Here is a 15,662-nt window from a genome sequence, read left to right as displayed (position 1 = left end):
AGTGTCTTAGCTGTCTTTGATAGCCATCTTATTCGTATCTGTAATTACCCCAGATTCCCAAATATGCTTTTTAACTCTGTGGCCTGTCTCTGTCATTTTTTGGGTAGAGATGTCAGACTGCAATAAAGATTACTCTAGCAAGTGCTAGAATTTGGTGGGGATGCAGAGGAGCCATAATGTGTTGCTTCTTGATATTTTCTTGTTTTAAACGTACAGAATCTTAACTGTCTTTAGAATACACAAGAACCGTGTCAGCAGTTGCCTGTGGAGAGAATTATGGGATTGGAGAGCTACAGGAAAGAAGGACTTCTAACTACGTGCACCCTTTGGCAACTTTGAAATTGGTACTGTGTTTATTCTTTCTATTCAGATAAAAATTTGAAATATCTGAAAAGAAAGCAGCTGAAAAGTTCTGCCTATTAATAAAAGTGTAAAGACAGATCATTTTATTTTTCTTCCTTTGAGAGTCAATTGAAAATGTTCAGGATAAAGTGACCCTACATGTAATGTGTGAGACCTGACAAGAGTTTTATTCCATTATCATTTTCTTAGACTACTCTATTTTTCTAATTTTTGAATAGCCTACCTTATTTGGTGATCTGTTTGGCTTTCATTCCTTAAGGAGATATTTAAAACATGGGCCATTTGGGAATATATGTACTAACATGGGAAATTGTATATATAAGTAACTAAAAATAATGCAGATTGTTAGACAGTATTTAGTATAACTCCTGGTTATGTTAAATAAAAATTATATGCCTTGAGTCCATGTATAATCTGTAAGGCCATATATTTATATTTATACATATTTTATATATGGTATATGTACTTTATAAGCTATGAAATGTGTATTTGTATGCAGAAGTATTTGTGTGGTGTTGGGAATGTCCAGTAAAAGGCCTGGAATGTTACAAATAAAACTGCAATGCCTATCCCTAAGGGAGCTGGACTGGGGAAGGTAGAAAGATGTTTTGCAGTTTACATTCAACATTTTAAAAAAGCCAAAAAAGAAAATTTAAAAAGCCAAACATTTGTAATTTAAAAATAGTTTAAAAAAGTAACTGAAAAGCAGGTCTTTTGTTTATTAGTGATTACATTTTATAAAAGTCATACATTCTCAGTTCAGTTCAGTTCAGTTGCTCAGTCATGTCCGACTCTCTGTGACCCCATGGACTGCAGCCCAGCAGGCTTCCCTGTCCGTCATCAACTCCCAGAGTATACTCAAACTCATGTCCATTGAGTTGGTGATGCCATCCAACCATTTCATCCTCTGTCATCCCCTTCTCCTCCTGCCTTCAATCTTTCCCAGCATCAGGGTCTTTTCCAATGAGTCAGCTCTACGCATCAGGTGGCCAAAGTATTGGAGTTTCAGCTTCAACATCAGTCCCTTCAGTGAACACCCAGGACTGATCTCCTTTAGGATGGACTGGTTGGATCTCCTTGCAGTCCAAGGGACTCTCAAGAGTCTTCTCCAACACCACAGTTCAAAAGCATCAATTCTTCCAATCTTGCAATTCTGAGTTTTCATTTTAGTAATCAAATTCTTAAACTTAATTTTCCAAGCCCATTTAACATTAAATATACCAACTGGTAACTGACATAACACCTGGGGGAGGCATGTGAGTATTGCCCAAACTAAGCACAAGGGTCTACTTCAAGCCAGACTGGGGTCCAGAGAGCTACCTTACCCCAGATCATCCCTCTGAGATGACTGGGCGATTTGGAGTGATGGGAAGACATTTTGTCTATTCTGGGTTCTAAATGAAAGGCTTTTAGACCCTAAAGCATTAGCTTAACTTCTAGACCTTGAGCTATATAAGAGACCTCCAAGAATATCCAATTACTCAATCCCTGATATTTGTATCCTTTCAATAAAATTAACTTCCTGAACACCTCCAGGATACTCCATACCCAACAAGGAAGTCTGTTCCCTTTCAGACAGGTACTCCTAAATTCTAGAGAGATGGAACCTCAATCACCTGGGACTCACTCAGAATCCTGTTATGACAAAATAACACTCCTTTTAAGACTTGAATTACAGATTAGCTTCCACTGGCCTGATAGCTGGCAGTGTCCAAGAATACATCTTGCCCTTTTCTCTTCCACTTCTCTTTCATTTAGTCCCTTCAAGTTCCCTTCCTGAGTTCAGTCCTTTATCAGGACTAGACTACGTGCAACCTCATCCCATTTCTCTCACCCCAGTTCTTTCCCTTATAAAAACCTGCAGCACACTGTGCCAAATTATTCTTCCTAAAGGTCTATTGTTACTTCCTTGCTGCTGCTGCGGGAGTAAAATCTCAGCCCAAGGTTTGAGGCTCCTGTTCTCTGGTCCCAACATAACTTTCCAGCTTAATCTCCCAATCATCTGTAACCTTTGACTCACTCTTAAACTCCTTTTTCATCCCTTTTATGGGCTGAAATTGTGTCCTCTCAAAATTCATATGTTGAATTCCTAGCTTGCAGTCGCTCAGAATGTGACTGTATTTGGAGAGAGGATCATTAAAAGAGATGTTTAAAATAAGGCAGTTGAAGTAGGTCCTCATACAGTCTGAATGGTGTCCTTTATGAAAAATTTTTGGCCATACTAAGGGATACCGGGGTGCATATGAACAGGTAAAAGACCCTATAAGGACAGAGAAAAAAGGCAGCCATCTGCAAACAAAGGAGAGAGGCCTCTGAATGAAATCAACCCCGCTGACCCTTCGATCTTAGACTTCTCCCGTCCAGAGAAATAATCTTCTGTTGTTTAAGCCATCCAGTTTGGCAGCCCTGGCAAACTAACACAATCCCTAACTCTACCCAATATTTTGTTTACTATCAAGAATGTTCCCTCTCTCATCTGTCCATTTATGTTTTCCTTATTCTTTGAGCCCTCTCCTCATACATATCCTCCTGGGTTGCTTTCTCAGGCCAAGCACTGAATATTTGCTGCTTGGTATTATTAGTGTTCTTTTCATGGCTTATTTCCCTCAAGTAGCTGGAAAAACTTGTCTTCAAGTAGCTGGAAAACTTGTCAAGGTCAGCTTTATAGTTTTATACTTCATGTTTCCAATAAAATAGCTCAGACATACTAGATACTCAAGAACTATCAGAGTATATTCAAGTCATAACAGAAAACCATATTCAAAATGGAAATTTTATTCTTTGATATAACAAGTCCAGAGATAGGAATCTGGGGGTTGGTTAGCTCTTTAACTCAACAGTGTTATGATTGTTTCCATCTTTCTTCCAGCTCCCCTCAGGGTGCCAAGATGACTCTGCTGTTTCAGGCAGATGTAGATGCAGAAACAGCATCATTAGAAGAAGAAAGAAACATTCCCTCCAACGCACATCATTTGGGACGAAACCTTCCTCGAATGCCACCACCACCACCCCAGGAAAGTTTATTTCATTAGCCAAAATTTTACCTTCTGCTTGTTCCCACATCAGTCACTAGCCAGGGAAGCGGGCTACCCTTGATTGGCTGAGAAAAGTAAGTACGTGCCCATGTGCAGAAAAGTAGTCAGGTGTACACACTCCGGACTTTGCTGATAACAAAAAGCACGTGAGTAAGGCTGGGGTGGGGTAAGAGCTAGTATTTATTGCACTTAACATATACCAGTCATTGTTATAAGCACTTCCAATGTATTATTTAATCTTAACCACACCCTATGAGGTAGAACTATTGTCCTCATTTTACAGATGAGGAAATCAAGGTATAGGATGAAGTAAACTGGCCCAAAGTCACACATGTACCACCAGGTGGTAGAACTGGGATTCAAACCTGGCCATTTGGTTTCAGAACTCACGCTGTTAGGTATCATATGTTTCCTCTCTCTTAATCAAAGGTATCTGCCCCAAAAATAGACATGATGATTAAAAGTGTTGACATCTTTCTGAGTGACAGTGGCCCTACTGACTCCTGCCACCTACACATTCTGAGGAGCCAGTGTTGACTCACTTTGGTGAATGACAGGCAGGGCAGACAGGGATGCTCGCTGGTAGAAAATGGAATGCAGAAGTCCTGCTGGAAGAGCTTCAGTACGAATGTGTTGATCCCTGCTCTTGGGCTTTCTCTTTTTCAATCTCGGAGCCCCAGGCATAAAGAAAGTAAAGTTGATTCATCTGAGATACTGCCCAAACTCAGTTTTCATGGAAAACTACCCTGTTAATTGACTGCATGTGCCCATAAGACTTGGGTTTTAAGTCTCATTGGGTTCTCAAGACTGTGAGGGATAAGAGCACATAAACTCCACATGTGTTTTCTTTGGACTCTCTCATTTTCTATTTCTTCTCATTTCATTTTTGTTGAAGCCTGCTTTGCAAAAGGAAACCAGGGATACATCTCTCTTAAACACATAAAAGCCAAGAAATGTGGAAAGTTTCTGCTTAAATGTTAATTGTAATGTTTTCATGTCCTGAATTCTCTTACCGGTTAAATAAGAAGAATGGAATTTGAAGCCATGCCAGATCAAGGATGAGATGGTTAGATAAGCATCACTGACTCAATGGATATGAATTCAAGCAAACTCCAGGAGATAGTGAAGAACAGGGAAACCTGGTGTGCTGCAGTCCATGGGGTTGCAAAGAGTTGGGCACGACTTGGTGACTGAACAATAGATCAAGCTGCCTGTATCTTAAAGTCCCTCATATAGGCTGCATAGTTAACTTCTAAATTCCTTGGCCATATTTGTAAGTTCATATTCTTTCATTTAGGCTCCTTTAAAGTAGGAACAGTAGGTGTGAACATTTGAAGCTATAATGTAAGTAGTGATACTTCTAAAGGTAAAAGCAGTTACCATTTCTGTTTTTAGCTGTTCACGAGATACCTTAAAGTTCAATGATGTCTGGCCTTGTGGCTGAGATACGAAGTTGGCTCATGTCCTTCAAAGCTGGAGGCAAGGAAATGGTGAGGCAAGTTACCCAGCTAGTGGGTGAGCCTTGCCAATCCCCCAGCATCTTCAGTTCAGCACAGCTCTTTTGGTTCTGTTCATTGTTGCCTACTCATTAACTGTCGTGAATGATTAAACAAAACAGAAACTATGTCTCTTTGTGTAAAAATGTCCCCAAAAGAAATGCTGGTGATGGAAATGAAGAGGTTTAAAAAAAGGTTGGTTTGCAATATCTTGTAATCACCTGTAATGGAAAAGAATCTGAAAAAGAACATATATGTGTGTATAACTGAATCACTTTGCTGTACACATGAAACCAATACATTATAAATCAACTATACTTCAATTTTTTTTAAAAGGGGGAAAAAAAGAAAATGGTGATTTTGACCCAAATAAAAAACCAAGATTAAAAAGAGTGAACACTTAAATTTGGAAGAGCTTGGCTCTGTGCCACAAATGACTTTATGTATAGTAATGTGAGCCCTAGGGCCCTAAGTCTCTGTAGTGGTGGGTCTCCTTTTCCTTTAGAAGCCAAGCCAAGTGACATGAGTCCCTCAGTCGACATACAGGGAAAAGTCTACTGCCTCCCCAGCCTTAGGGGCCCCTATTTCTCTATTTTCCCGAGAGCAAGCTCTTCCCTGAAGCGCTTTTCTGTGAAACTCCATCAGCCGGCCGGCCAGCTCGGGGCCTGGACTGCGCTCTCAGCCACTACTGCCCCAGCACCCCCACATCTCTGTCCCACTCGCTGCACCCCTCCTGGTCCTTTCTCCAAAGCAGGACATGGCTTTAAAAAGGGGAGCTGGGAGGGCCTCGTTGTGAGAAGTTGTATCTAAACATCAGAAACTGCTTACACATTTCATTTAGTCTCACTTATATCATGCACATTTTATACGTCTCATGTCTCCTAAATTAAATGGGATTTTCTCCAAGGTCAAGGGCTGTTGTATTTTTGTATTCTTCCATAGCAACCAGTGCAGCATTTTGCACAAGCAAGAGTTCAGTGAATCACATTAGTCTCAAAAGCATTTCATCCTTAAATATACCTTTAAACACTCAGCCAGCAGAGAATCTGGCAAGCTACATGCTTGCTAAGTAAAGGAAAATCCAGGGAAACACATTAAGTATCAGATAGCCAACCCAAGGCTAGACTTCCTTCTTGCTTCCCGTTGGTAGCCTGTGACAAATTCTTATTAGAAAGCCTCCCAAACATGCCAAGATCTGGTCATCTGTGCTTGCCTCCACGCTGGTGAGCCCAGACCTAGAGCTTGAATTATCAGTTTCTGCTGACCTGTGGTATAATTTCTTGTCTTTTGGATTCAACTTCCCCTCAACTTCTTACCAGCGTCTCTGCATGCCTTCAAGTTCCATTCAGCCCCTATTTCCTTAAGATAACCAGCTAAGTTAGTTCTGCAGAAAGACACTGGATCCTATGATGTCTCTGAAGGCCTAAGAAGACTTTTTAAATACATTAGAAATTCCTCATAAGGTTTTGTGAAAGCAATTCAGATGGCTGGGAAGGGTTTACCACAATTCCAATTTGGGATTTACATGACTTTTCTTAGAAGACATTTCCATTTCTTCCAGGATTACTGTCTTCTTCAAATGGTTTCCTTGGGCCAAGAACAACACAATCAGGACTGGAAGGGTAACCCAGGAGGCACATTATTTTGTGGTGGAATTCCTGAATGAAGAATAGCAAGACCAATGTTTCCCTACCAGTTCTACAACTGATTTGCTGATTTACCTGGACACGTTACTCTTCCTTTGAGCCCCAGGATCCTTGGTTGTATAACAGCACTCAGGATTGCCATAAAGACCAAATAACATGAATGAATTAGAGACCACTCCACAGCATGCTCACTGCTGCAGTATTACAGCATAGTATTATCATAGTCAGAGTAATTCACTGAGTTCTTCCACTCTGTATGGCACTTACCTACATCCTTTTCAGCCTCCCATTTCTATAGCAAAACTTCACAAGTAAGATTCTTTCAGGCACACCTTCCCCTTTGGAGCCGTGCTTTTGACAAGCCCTCCTTACCTAGCTTCGCCTTTCCTACTTTTCCTTCAAGGACCTGCTTGGAACTCCCTGTACTCTGAGTGAAGTCCTTTAGTGGTATCCTCAGTGATTATGTCCCTTTGGACTATGTCCAAAGGGAATTCCTCTGAATTCCCCTGGCATGGCTGCCATTTGGTCCCAGGCAGCTGATTCTAAGCATCTTCTGTCTTGTTGGTGATGCATGTTCTGAGTACAGGACATGTGTAGTTACTACCTCTGTAACTTCAGTGTCTTTCTTTGAGGGCAAGGTCTGTGATTTATGCATGCCTCTTTGTATTCTTAGCTCAAACAATGTGTTTTCATTAACAGTGACTTTTGGGGGTTGTACTGGGTTGACAAGTGTCCCCTCAAAGTTCATGTCTTTGCATATGTAATCAAGTTATGAATAGGTCATACTGGATTTCTTTGTTGTTGTTTTACCTCTAAGTCATGTCTAACTCCTTTGCAACCCCATGGACTGTAGCCCACCAGGCTCCTCTCGGTCCGTGGGATTTCCTGGGCAAGAATACTGGAGTGGGTTACCATTTCCTCCTCCAGGGGATCTTTCTTGACCCAGGGATCGAACCCTAGTCTCCTGCATTGGCAGGCAGATTCTTTACCACTGAGCCACCAGGGAAGCCCATACTGGACTTAAGATCCTTCAAAGAGAGCACAGTCTGGCCAATGCCTTGATGTCACACTTCTAGACTCTAAATTGTGACAGAATAAGTTTATACTGTCTGAAGTCACCCAGTTTGTAGTGACTTGTTACGGCAGTCCTGGGAGACTAATACCCCAGGAGTGCTAAGCACACTGTAGGGTGTAGTGGAGGCCTTAGGGGGCTACCACCCAGCCTAGGGGCTTCCCTGGTGGCTCAGCAGTAAGGAATCCACCTGCCAACACAGAAGACACAGGTTTGATTCCTGAGTTGGGAAGATCCCCTGGAGAAGGAAATGGCAACCCACTCTAGTATTCTTGCCAGGGAAATCCCATGGACAGAGGAGCTCAGTGGGCTACAGTCCATGGGGTCACAAGAATTGGACATGTCTGAGTGACTAAGCATAAACACATACCTATGCAGCTGAGAGGCATCCTTCCTGAAGACCTGGGATGCTGATCAGAGCAAGGCTTTAAGGGAAGAGGGTAACAAGAGGACAGGGAATGAACTGAATATAGTCTGGGTAGAAAAGAGTTTACAAGCATTATGGTAAAGGTACTTTTTAATATTTATTTATTTAATTCTGTTTTGGCTGTGTTGGGTCTTAGTGGCAGCACTTGGGATCTTCAGCTCTTGGGCTCAGTTGTCCCACAGCATGTGGGATCTTTAGTTCCTGAGCCAGGGATCTAATGGGTGTCCTCTGCACTGGAAGGCAGATTCTTAACTACTGGACCAACAGGGAAGCCCATACAGGTATTTTTTAAGGTCTTATCATAGAGACAGTTTACTTTATGACAAAAGGTTGATCCTGGAGTTGGAAACAGGGGTGCAAGTAAGTGAATGGACAACTACTTTATGATATGATATATCCAAATTTTTAAACTGACCAATTTGGGAGAAACTATGTGTGTATGGATTTCATAGCAGCCCTTGCTTAGATAACTGGGGCCTGTGGTGGGAGCCGGGCTGAGGGTGGCTGGTGGACCACTGAGCCCTGGAAGTCACAGTTTCCTCAGCTGTTATCTCATGGACACTGGGGCAGACCATGCTAGTCTGAGTTCCGGTTCTGCCATTTACTGGCGTGTCATTTCCCCTCACTTGCCTCCCTCTCCTCTGGAAAATCAGAATAGAAAAAATAGCATCTCCCTCATAAAGTTGTGAGGGTTGAAAGATTAATCTGCACAAATTGCTTAGAACAGTGCTCACAGCAGGTAACAGAAGGCTTAGTTGTTCTTATCATTATCATGAGGGAGACCAGAAGGGCGAATAATGTGACCTTTAATGACTCTTCCAGAAACAGGGGGGCCCCACTGGAGAGAGAAATGCAAAGTTGGCCATTTGCTTGAAAATAAGTGCAAAGTATTAGAGTATTTATTAAAATACTTGTTTTCCAAACACTGGGGATTTTTTTTTTTTTTTTTAAAGCAGGGTGATCTCAGAGTCTCTACTACTGTGGGCAGATTTCAGAGCCTAGGAGTAAAGGATATGGGGTCCTATGCAGCTCCCTCTTTTAGGATTCCTGGGTCGCAAGGCCTAACCGGTTTTACCTGGTCCGATCTGGCTCCTCACCAACACACCTGGCATACAGCAGGCGCTCAGTCAACGTGGGTTAACTGAGGACGGAAGGAAGAAACCGGCTGGGACTGACTTCCCTGGTGCATCCCTGGCCTGTAAGGTGGCCCCCCAGGAGCCTCGCTGGCCACCAAGGACTCGGAGCGCAGCGAGAGAAGTCTGGAAGGTCGGGAATTAGAAGGTCTGGAAGGTAGGGCATCCAATTCTCAGAGTTGGTCTATTCACAAGAACCCGCCACCAAGGCTGAGGCGTAGATATTGCCCAGTTGGTTAAGTAGGCGTGTTTCCGGCAATTGGGTGAACAGAAATGGGACCGGATACCATGCCGGCACGGCCCGCCACCCTCACCCCCGCTTGACGGTAAAGAGGAAGCCTTAGAGTGTCTATTTGACCTGCAGATACAGACGGGAAAACAACTTTGTAGTCTATTTATGGGGCATAAAACTCCACCTTCCCACTCCACTCCTAGGTATTTCTCCAGGCTGCCTGGGACACTGACCTGTGGGTCTTAACCAGTGAGAGCGAGGCGATTCCTGCAGGACCGGAGCCTCGCAAAGGAAAAAGCAACGAGTCGCAGATGTGTTTGCTCTGTCACCGCCCTCTGATCATCTCTGGGCAAGTCACTTAGCTCTCCAGACCTCCGCTTTCTTGCTGTTGAATGCGGGGAGGGAACCGAAGCTGGCTGACGCTCCGAGCGGCGGCGGAGAGCGCAGCGCACCGCGCACCTGGGAACTTAGTCCCCGGCGCGGCGCCGGGGCCCCGGAGCGCGGGGCCGGAGCTCCCTCTGCGGGAGCGCGGCGGCGACGCTCCTCCTTTCCCTCCACGTCACGGGGGCCGCTCAGCACGCTCCCAGCCCCCGGCCGGGGGAGAGCGACTCCCCAGCCGGGCGCGCCGAGGAGGTGGCGGCGGAGGACGAGGAGGAGGCGAGAGCCTGGAGCCAGAGGCTGCCGCCGCCGCCGAGGGGCCGGGAGCCTAAAGCGCAGCTCGCGGCCGGGCCGGAGCGACTCGTCCATCCGCGGGGACTCCGCGCCCGGGGCTCCCCCGCTCCCTTTTCGTAAGTCCACTCGGCCACGCAGGCCGGCGAGGAACGCTCGGGGCCAGCGTGCGGGTCTCCTGGCCCAGCCTCGGATGCCCGGGACCCCTTCCTCACGACTTTCATTTCCCCGCCGGGGAGAACTTGGGCGCCGCGTCCCTCGCTCGGTGGGGGAGGGAGAGGTAGGAAGGAAGGGGTCAGCCCGGGGCAGCCGCCGCGCGAGCCTAGCTGAGCCCTGGCCCGGCTGCGCGCCCTCGTTGACTCGGGCCCCTGCCGGTGGCCGGACGCTGCAAAGTTCTCCGAGGCCGCCCGGCTGCGGGGCGGTCAGCGCGCGTCTGCCTGAGGCTGCCCTGCAGAGACGCGGCCGTGGTGCCCGCACCCCGGGCTCCCGGCGCCGGGCAGGGCCGGTCTGGGAGGCCGGGAGCAGCCGGGCGCACCCGCACCTAGGTTTCGTCCCGGGCTCTTCCCGAGCGGTGAGGACGCGGCTCCCCGTCGCGCCCCTTCCGGGGCTGGGGATACTGCGGTCTTTCTCCTCCCGGCCGCCGAGAGCCGCCCAGGTGAGGGGCGAGGGGCGGGTCCGTGAGGGACCTGCGGAGCCGGGGTCGGACGCACGCTGTGCCGCGCCGTCGCCAGCCTCTCCGCAGCCCTGGACCCGCGGCGCGTCGCCGCGCCGCGCTGCTCGGGGGCGGCGAGGCAAGGGGGCGGCGCGGGACGCGGCGCGCGGGAATGGGCTGCTGGCGTGGCTTCTCCTTTAGGACCAGGTGGGCGTGCGCGTCTCTCAGTAGGTCGCGGATTAGAAGCTGCGGAGCGGTCCTCCCCGCCGCGCCTGCCGCTGGGACGAGCTTCTGCGCTTTTTACGGTCAAGTTTTCGTACCGCAGAGCTGGCCCGGATCGTCCCCTTGTGAGGTGGCGGCACCTCTTCCATCGAGCTGGGAGCCTCCGAGGATCCGAGCCAAGAGATCTAGGCTCTCGAGTCAGTTTACCATCTTCACGTAGGCTAACAGTGCGAGCGGATGGATACTGTATGTATATTTCAGAACTGAGTTGTCCTGCTCGGCGAGGTTTTCCTTGTGGTTGTAGTGGGAACCGTGTTTTCCTCTCGCTGGATAAGGGAGAGGTGACCTTCGCCCTTAGGCACTTGTCGTTCCCTCTTCTCGTCCTTTAAACTGAAAAGAGGCAAACCAGATTAAGGGAGTTGGGAATGACATTCAGTGATATTAAATTAAATGTTCATGTGGTTCGGTAGATAGAAGTCACCTCTTCTGGTTTTACAGAAGCATGCCCTTATTGAACCACCTATCAGTTTAAGACAATCTAGAACCTAGCTGTCAGTTTTGACAGCTTTTGTTGATGGTGTCTTGAGGAAGTAAAATCTTTAAAAGTCAGGAGGTTACTGCAGAAAGCAGTTCCTCTATTGCACTTTCTAAGAATCAATTCTCTGTGAGAAATGATCAATTAAGCTGCTGTTGAATCGTATCATGCTTGTATTTGCAGAGAAACAATATCCAAAGAATCAGGTTGTGTGGCACTGAGTGAAAGGATTTCCTTTGGGGGCGGGAAGTGGGGAAAACTGTAAATTTGTCTCCTTTGAGAGGCACATTTACTGAATGCCACAAGGTCTGCACAGAGGGAGGTAAGAGTGAATGGCAGGTTTGGGGCAGTAAGTCAAGTTTGGCGCTTGGCTTCACACTAAGTACCCTCAGGATAGGTGGGCAGTCAATAGTTATCAAACTGACTTTGAATGAGCTCAGTTGGGCGGGCGGGGGCAGGTGGGGCTGTAGTGATGTCCAGTTCCTGGTCCCCTGAGAATGACTGACGATAGAAGTCACAGAAGCTAACGCGTTCACCATCTACTGAAACAATGTTTTGAAGCCCACGTGACAGTGAAATTTGAAGTTTTACTTTGTAGATCATGGAAATTTAATGGTAAGGAGGGACATAGATGGAAACCATGAAAGAGAGCTGCACTGTAGCTCAGAGCGGCCCCTGGAATGTGACTGCTCAGTATGATTTGGTGCCCTGGGCCTTATCATAGCCCCACATACTGGAAGAAAACTGTGATGGCTAAAACTATGATTATGAAGTAAAACTGTGGTTTCCTTTTTTGGTTTAGATGCAGGAAGAAAGCAATAAGATAGGAAGGTTGTGTGATGTGAGGTTGAAAAGCCAATCTGTCCCAAATTCAGTGAGCCCTTACTGTGTGCCAGGCCCATATTGGGGTGCAGGGGGACAGATGTAGCTCACTGATCTGGGGGAGGCAGGAAGCCTTCTTGGGGAGATTTAAGGCGGACCTGATGGATGAGTGGGATTCCCAGGTGGCTCAGTGGTAAAGAACCCACCTGCCAAGGCAGGCAACACAGGGGACCTGGGTTCAGTCCCTGGGTTGGGAAGATCCCCTGAAGGAGGAAATGGTAACCCACTCCAGTATTCTTGCGTGGAAAATTCCATGGGCAGAGCCTGGCAGGCCACAGTCCCTGGGGTCGCAAAGAGTTGGATACAGTTGAGTGACTAAGCACACAATCACTGTGGTCTGATGGATGAGTAGCAGCCACGTAACTAAGCAGAAGCCACATAACTAATGTAGTAGGTTACAAACAGTCTGATTATGCTGTCATTCCACTGTCAAACTCATAAAACATAAACCATCACCATCTACTGAAGCGATGTTTTGAAAACCACATGACGTGAAATTTGAAGTTTTACTTTGTAGATCGTGGAAATTTAATGATGAGGAGGAACATAGATGGAAACCATGAAAGAGAGCTGCACTGTAGCTCAGAGCGGCCCCTGGAATGTGACTGCTGAGTCCCTGGCTCTGACCCTTCCACTGCCTACCTTGTGACCTTTCACACGTTTCCTTACCTTTCTGCCCTGGTTTCCTGGTCTCTGAAATGGCCCCACGGCGGAGGGGTGTGTGTTCTGGTCCCTGCTCAGGGGCTGTGGGGAGGATTGCCTGTGTGCATGAGGTGTGCACAAGGTAGGCATGTGTGCATTGTGTGTGCACAACACTTGTGTGTACGTCATCTCTGTACAGTGTGTGCCTGTGTGCATTGTACCTGGTGCATAATGAATGCTCGGGAAGCCTTAGAGCGGGTGGTTTTATGATGATGATCTCATTCCCATCTTTTCCAGATGTAGATTCGGAGACTCAGAATTTTGAGATCCTGTCCAAGTCCAGAGAGCCCAACAGCAGTGGAAGTTAAGGCCAGGATCCCATTTGCCTGACTCACAGGCAGGGTCACTTCCCCCTTAGCAAGTCAACAAGTATAACATGCTGGATGCTTCATGAAATTCATAAAAGGATCTGGTCACTGCTTGTCAGAATGCAATAAGCAAAGCAGATAATAACAATGTCAAGGCTTACAGACTTTTCCCAAGCAATTTAGAGATATATGTTTTGTATTAATTTGCATTGCTTTGCATGCTATTTTATATGCATTTTCACATGCTGGTTATTTACCAACTGGGATCTACAGGCTGAAGCTTCACATATATAAGATCAAATTATATTAATCAGGAGTTGAATGCAGCTGCTTCAAAACCTAATGGGCCCCCAGGCATGGTGTGCTCAGTGTGGATTTTAAGGGAAAGGATTGGGTCAATATTTACTATTTTAGAAGATATGGGAAACCAGATACCATTTGGTAAAAGCAGGTCACATCTTAATATGTAATGAAGCTTGATTTGCTGAACACAATAGAAAATTCAGGAAAAGTAGAAGACCAGAGGGAAACTGCCTATTATATAAAAATGCCAGAAATGGAAGCAGAAGTCTGCTTTGTGAAGCTGAGCTAGTAAGAAACACTAAGGGTCAGAAAGCAAAGGTGGAACTTCTGCTAAACAATAAGGTTTTAAAAGGAGCATATTCTTAAATATAAATGTGTGGTGTTTCAAAACCAGTAAATTCTCCCTAATTTGGACTTAGCAGAAAAACAGGCCATTGTGTCTTAGGAAAATCTTAGAAATATATATATATATATATATTGTGAAAACAAGATGTTGTTTCTTAGAGCACCGGTTCTCAAAGTGTGATCCCTGGACAAGCTGCACGAGCATCACCTGGGAACTCGCTAGAAATGCCAATTCTGCAGCCATCAGACCGGCTAAATCAGAACCTCTGCTAGTGGGGCCCAGTAAACCTATGAATTAATATTTGCAGCCATGCCTCTTTGTTTTTTCCCTTCTTTGGTCTTAGCCTTCCGTTTCCCTCCTGTGGTCACTAGCTCACTGTGCTGCTTACTTTTCCATCAGACAGTGTCCTGGTAGAGGGTGGTACCCAGACACAGACCCATCCGTTCCTCTGTCCCACAGTCTACGCTGATGGAAAATGCTAAGATCCCTTTAGGCTCTAACGTTCTACAGCTTGTGGTTTTCATGTTGCCCAGGATTATACTGGTTTGGTTTCTGGTTTGGTTTTTCTGCCTTTTAAAAGTCTTTTGGCAGTCTTGTACCAAACAAACTGGGACTCTTCCTGAATATACAGTCAGCCAAAACCCTGAACCATTCTCTCCAGATGCTCCTGTGAAATCACGTTTCTCCAGCTGGTACGATGCAGTTAATTTCGTGGACCTGACTGTTAGCCTTTGTATGTATCTCTGTTCAGTTTCATCTTACTAGACCCAAGTTTGCCCAGATCTGTTTGGGTCCTTCTGTCCTTTTTCACGTGAACCTTTGAGCCCTCTGCTGATCTCTCTGCTGGTGTCCTGGCCCGAGGAAGTAAATAACAACAGGAGCATCTCGATTAGAGGCCTTTGTCACAGTTAATGAGGCTTAAAAACTTGGCATCTTTATGGACCCTGGGGGGCCTAAAATTGGAAGAATGCTTGTCATCAGCCCCACTGGTGTTTGCATTTAAATTACTGCTGTTCGGAAGTGCCCCTCGCGTGGTTTCTCCACGTGAGGCCTGTTTCCCAGATCCTTCCTGAGTGCCCCCCATGGTTCAGTCTCCCTAGTACATTCCGCAGGAGCAGTTGGTCTCTGACAATTGCTTTTCCGTCCCTATTATGTTTATACCATCAGCGTCTTGGTTTTTTGCGTAGGTGATCCAAGGTAAGTTTCAGCTTGTTAATGGTCAGATTAAGGTGAATTCAGAAATTTCCAACTAATGGGAAGCAAAAAAATGTGCCTTGTCATTTCTTTCTGCTTCAGGACTCTATCCCTCCAGGCTCTAGAACTTAGATATTTTGTGGTCAAGTCTGTATTTTGCTGGGAGATTAGGGTTATTTAATTTTTTTTAATGTGAAATTTTGCTCATATATGATTCTTTTTTTTAATTTTATTTTATTTTTAAACTTTACATAATTGTATTAGTTTTGCCAAATATCAAAATGAATCCATCACAGGTATACATGTGCTCCCCATCCTGAACCCTCCTCCCTCCTCCCTCTCCATACCATCCCTCTGGGTCATCCCAGTGCACTAGCCCCAAGCATCCAGTATCGTGCATTGAACCTGGACTGGCATCTTGTTTCATATATGATATTTTACATGT

General features: G+C 45.9%; 1 protein-coding gene across 1 annotated transcript in view; it reads left to right on the top strand.

The window, feature by feature from the left end:
• Nucleotides 1-9,308: 9,308 nt before the first annotated feature.
• GCNT4 (glucosaminyl (N-acetyl) transferase 4) overlaps nt 9,309-15,662 on the top strand; it is a 31,638-nt gene continuing 25,284 nt past the window's right edge. Inside the window, exon 1 of the mRNA XM_019968057.2 lies at nt 9,309-10,192. The gene's annotated coding sequence lies outside the window, so the exon portion shown is untranslated. The remainder of the gene's footprint in view (nt 10,193-15,662) is intronic.

Source organism: Bos indicus, chromosome 10 (genome assembly GCF_029378745.1).
Source record: "Bos indicus isolate NIAB-ARS_2022 breed Sahiwal x Tharparkar chromosome 10, NIAB-ARS_B.indTharparkar_mat_pri_1.0, whole genome shotgun sequence".
Lineage (NCBI taxonomy): Eukaryota > Metazoa > Chordata > Mammalia > Artiodactyla > Bovidae > Bos > Bos indicus.
This window is presented reverse-complemented; position numbering and strand designations above follow the sequence as displayed.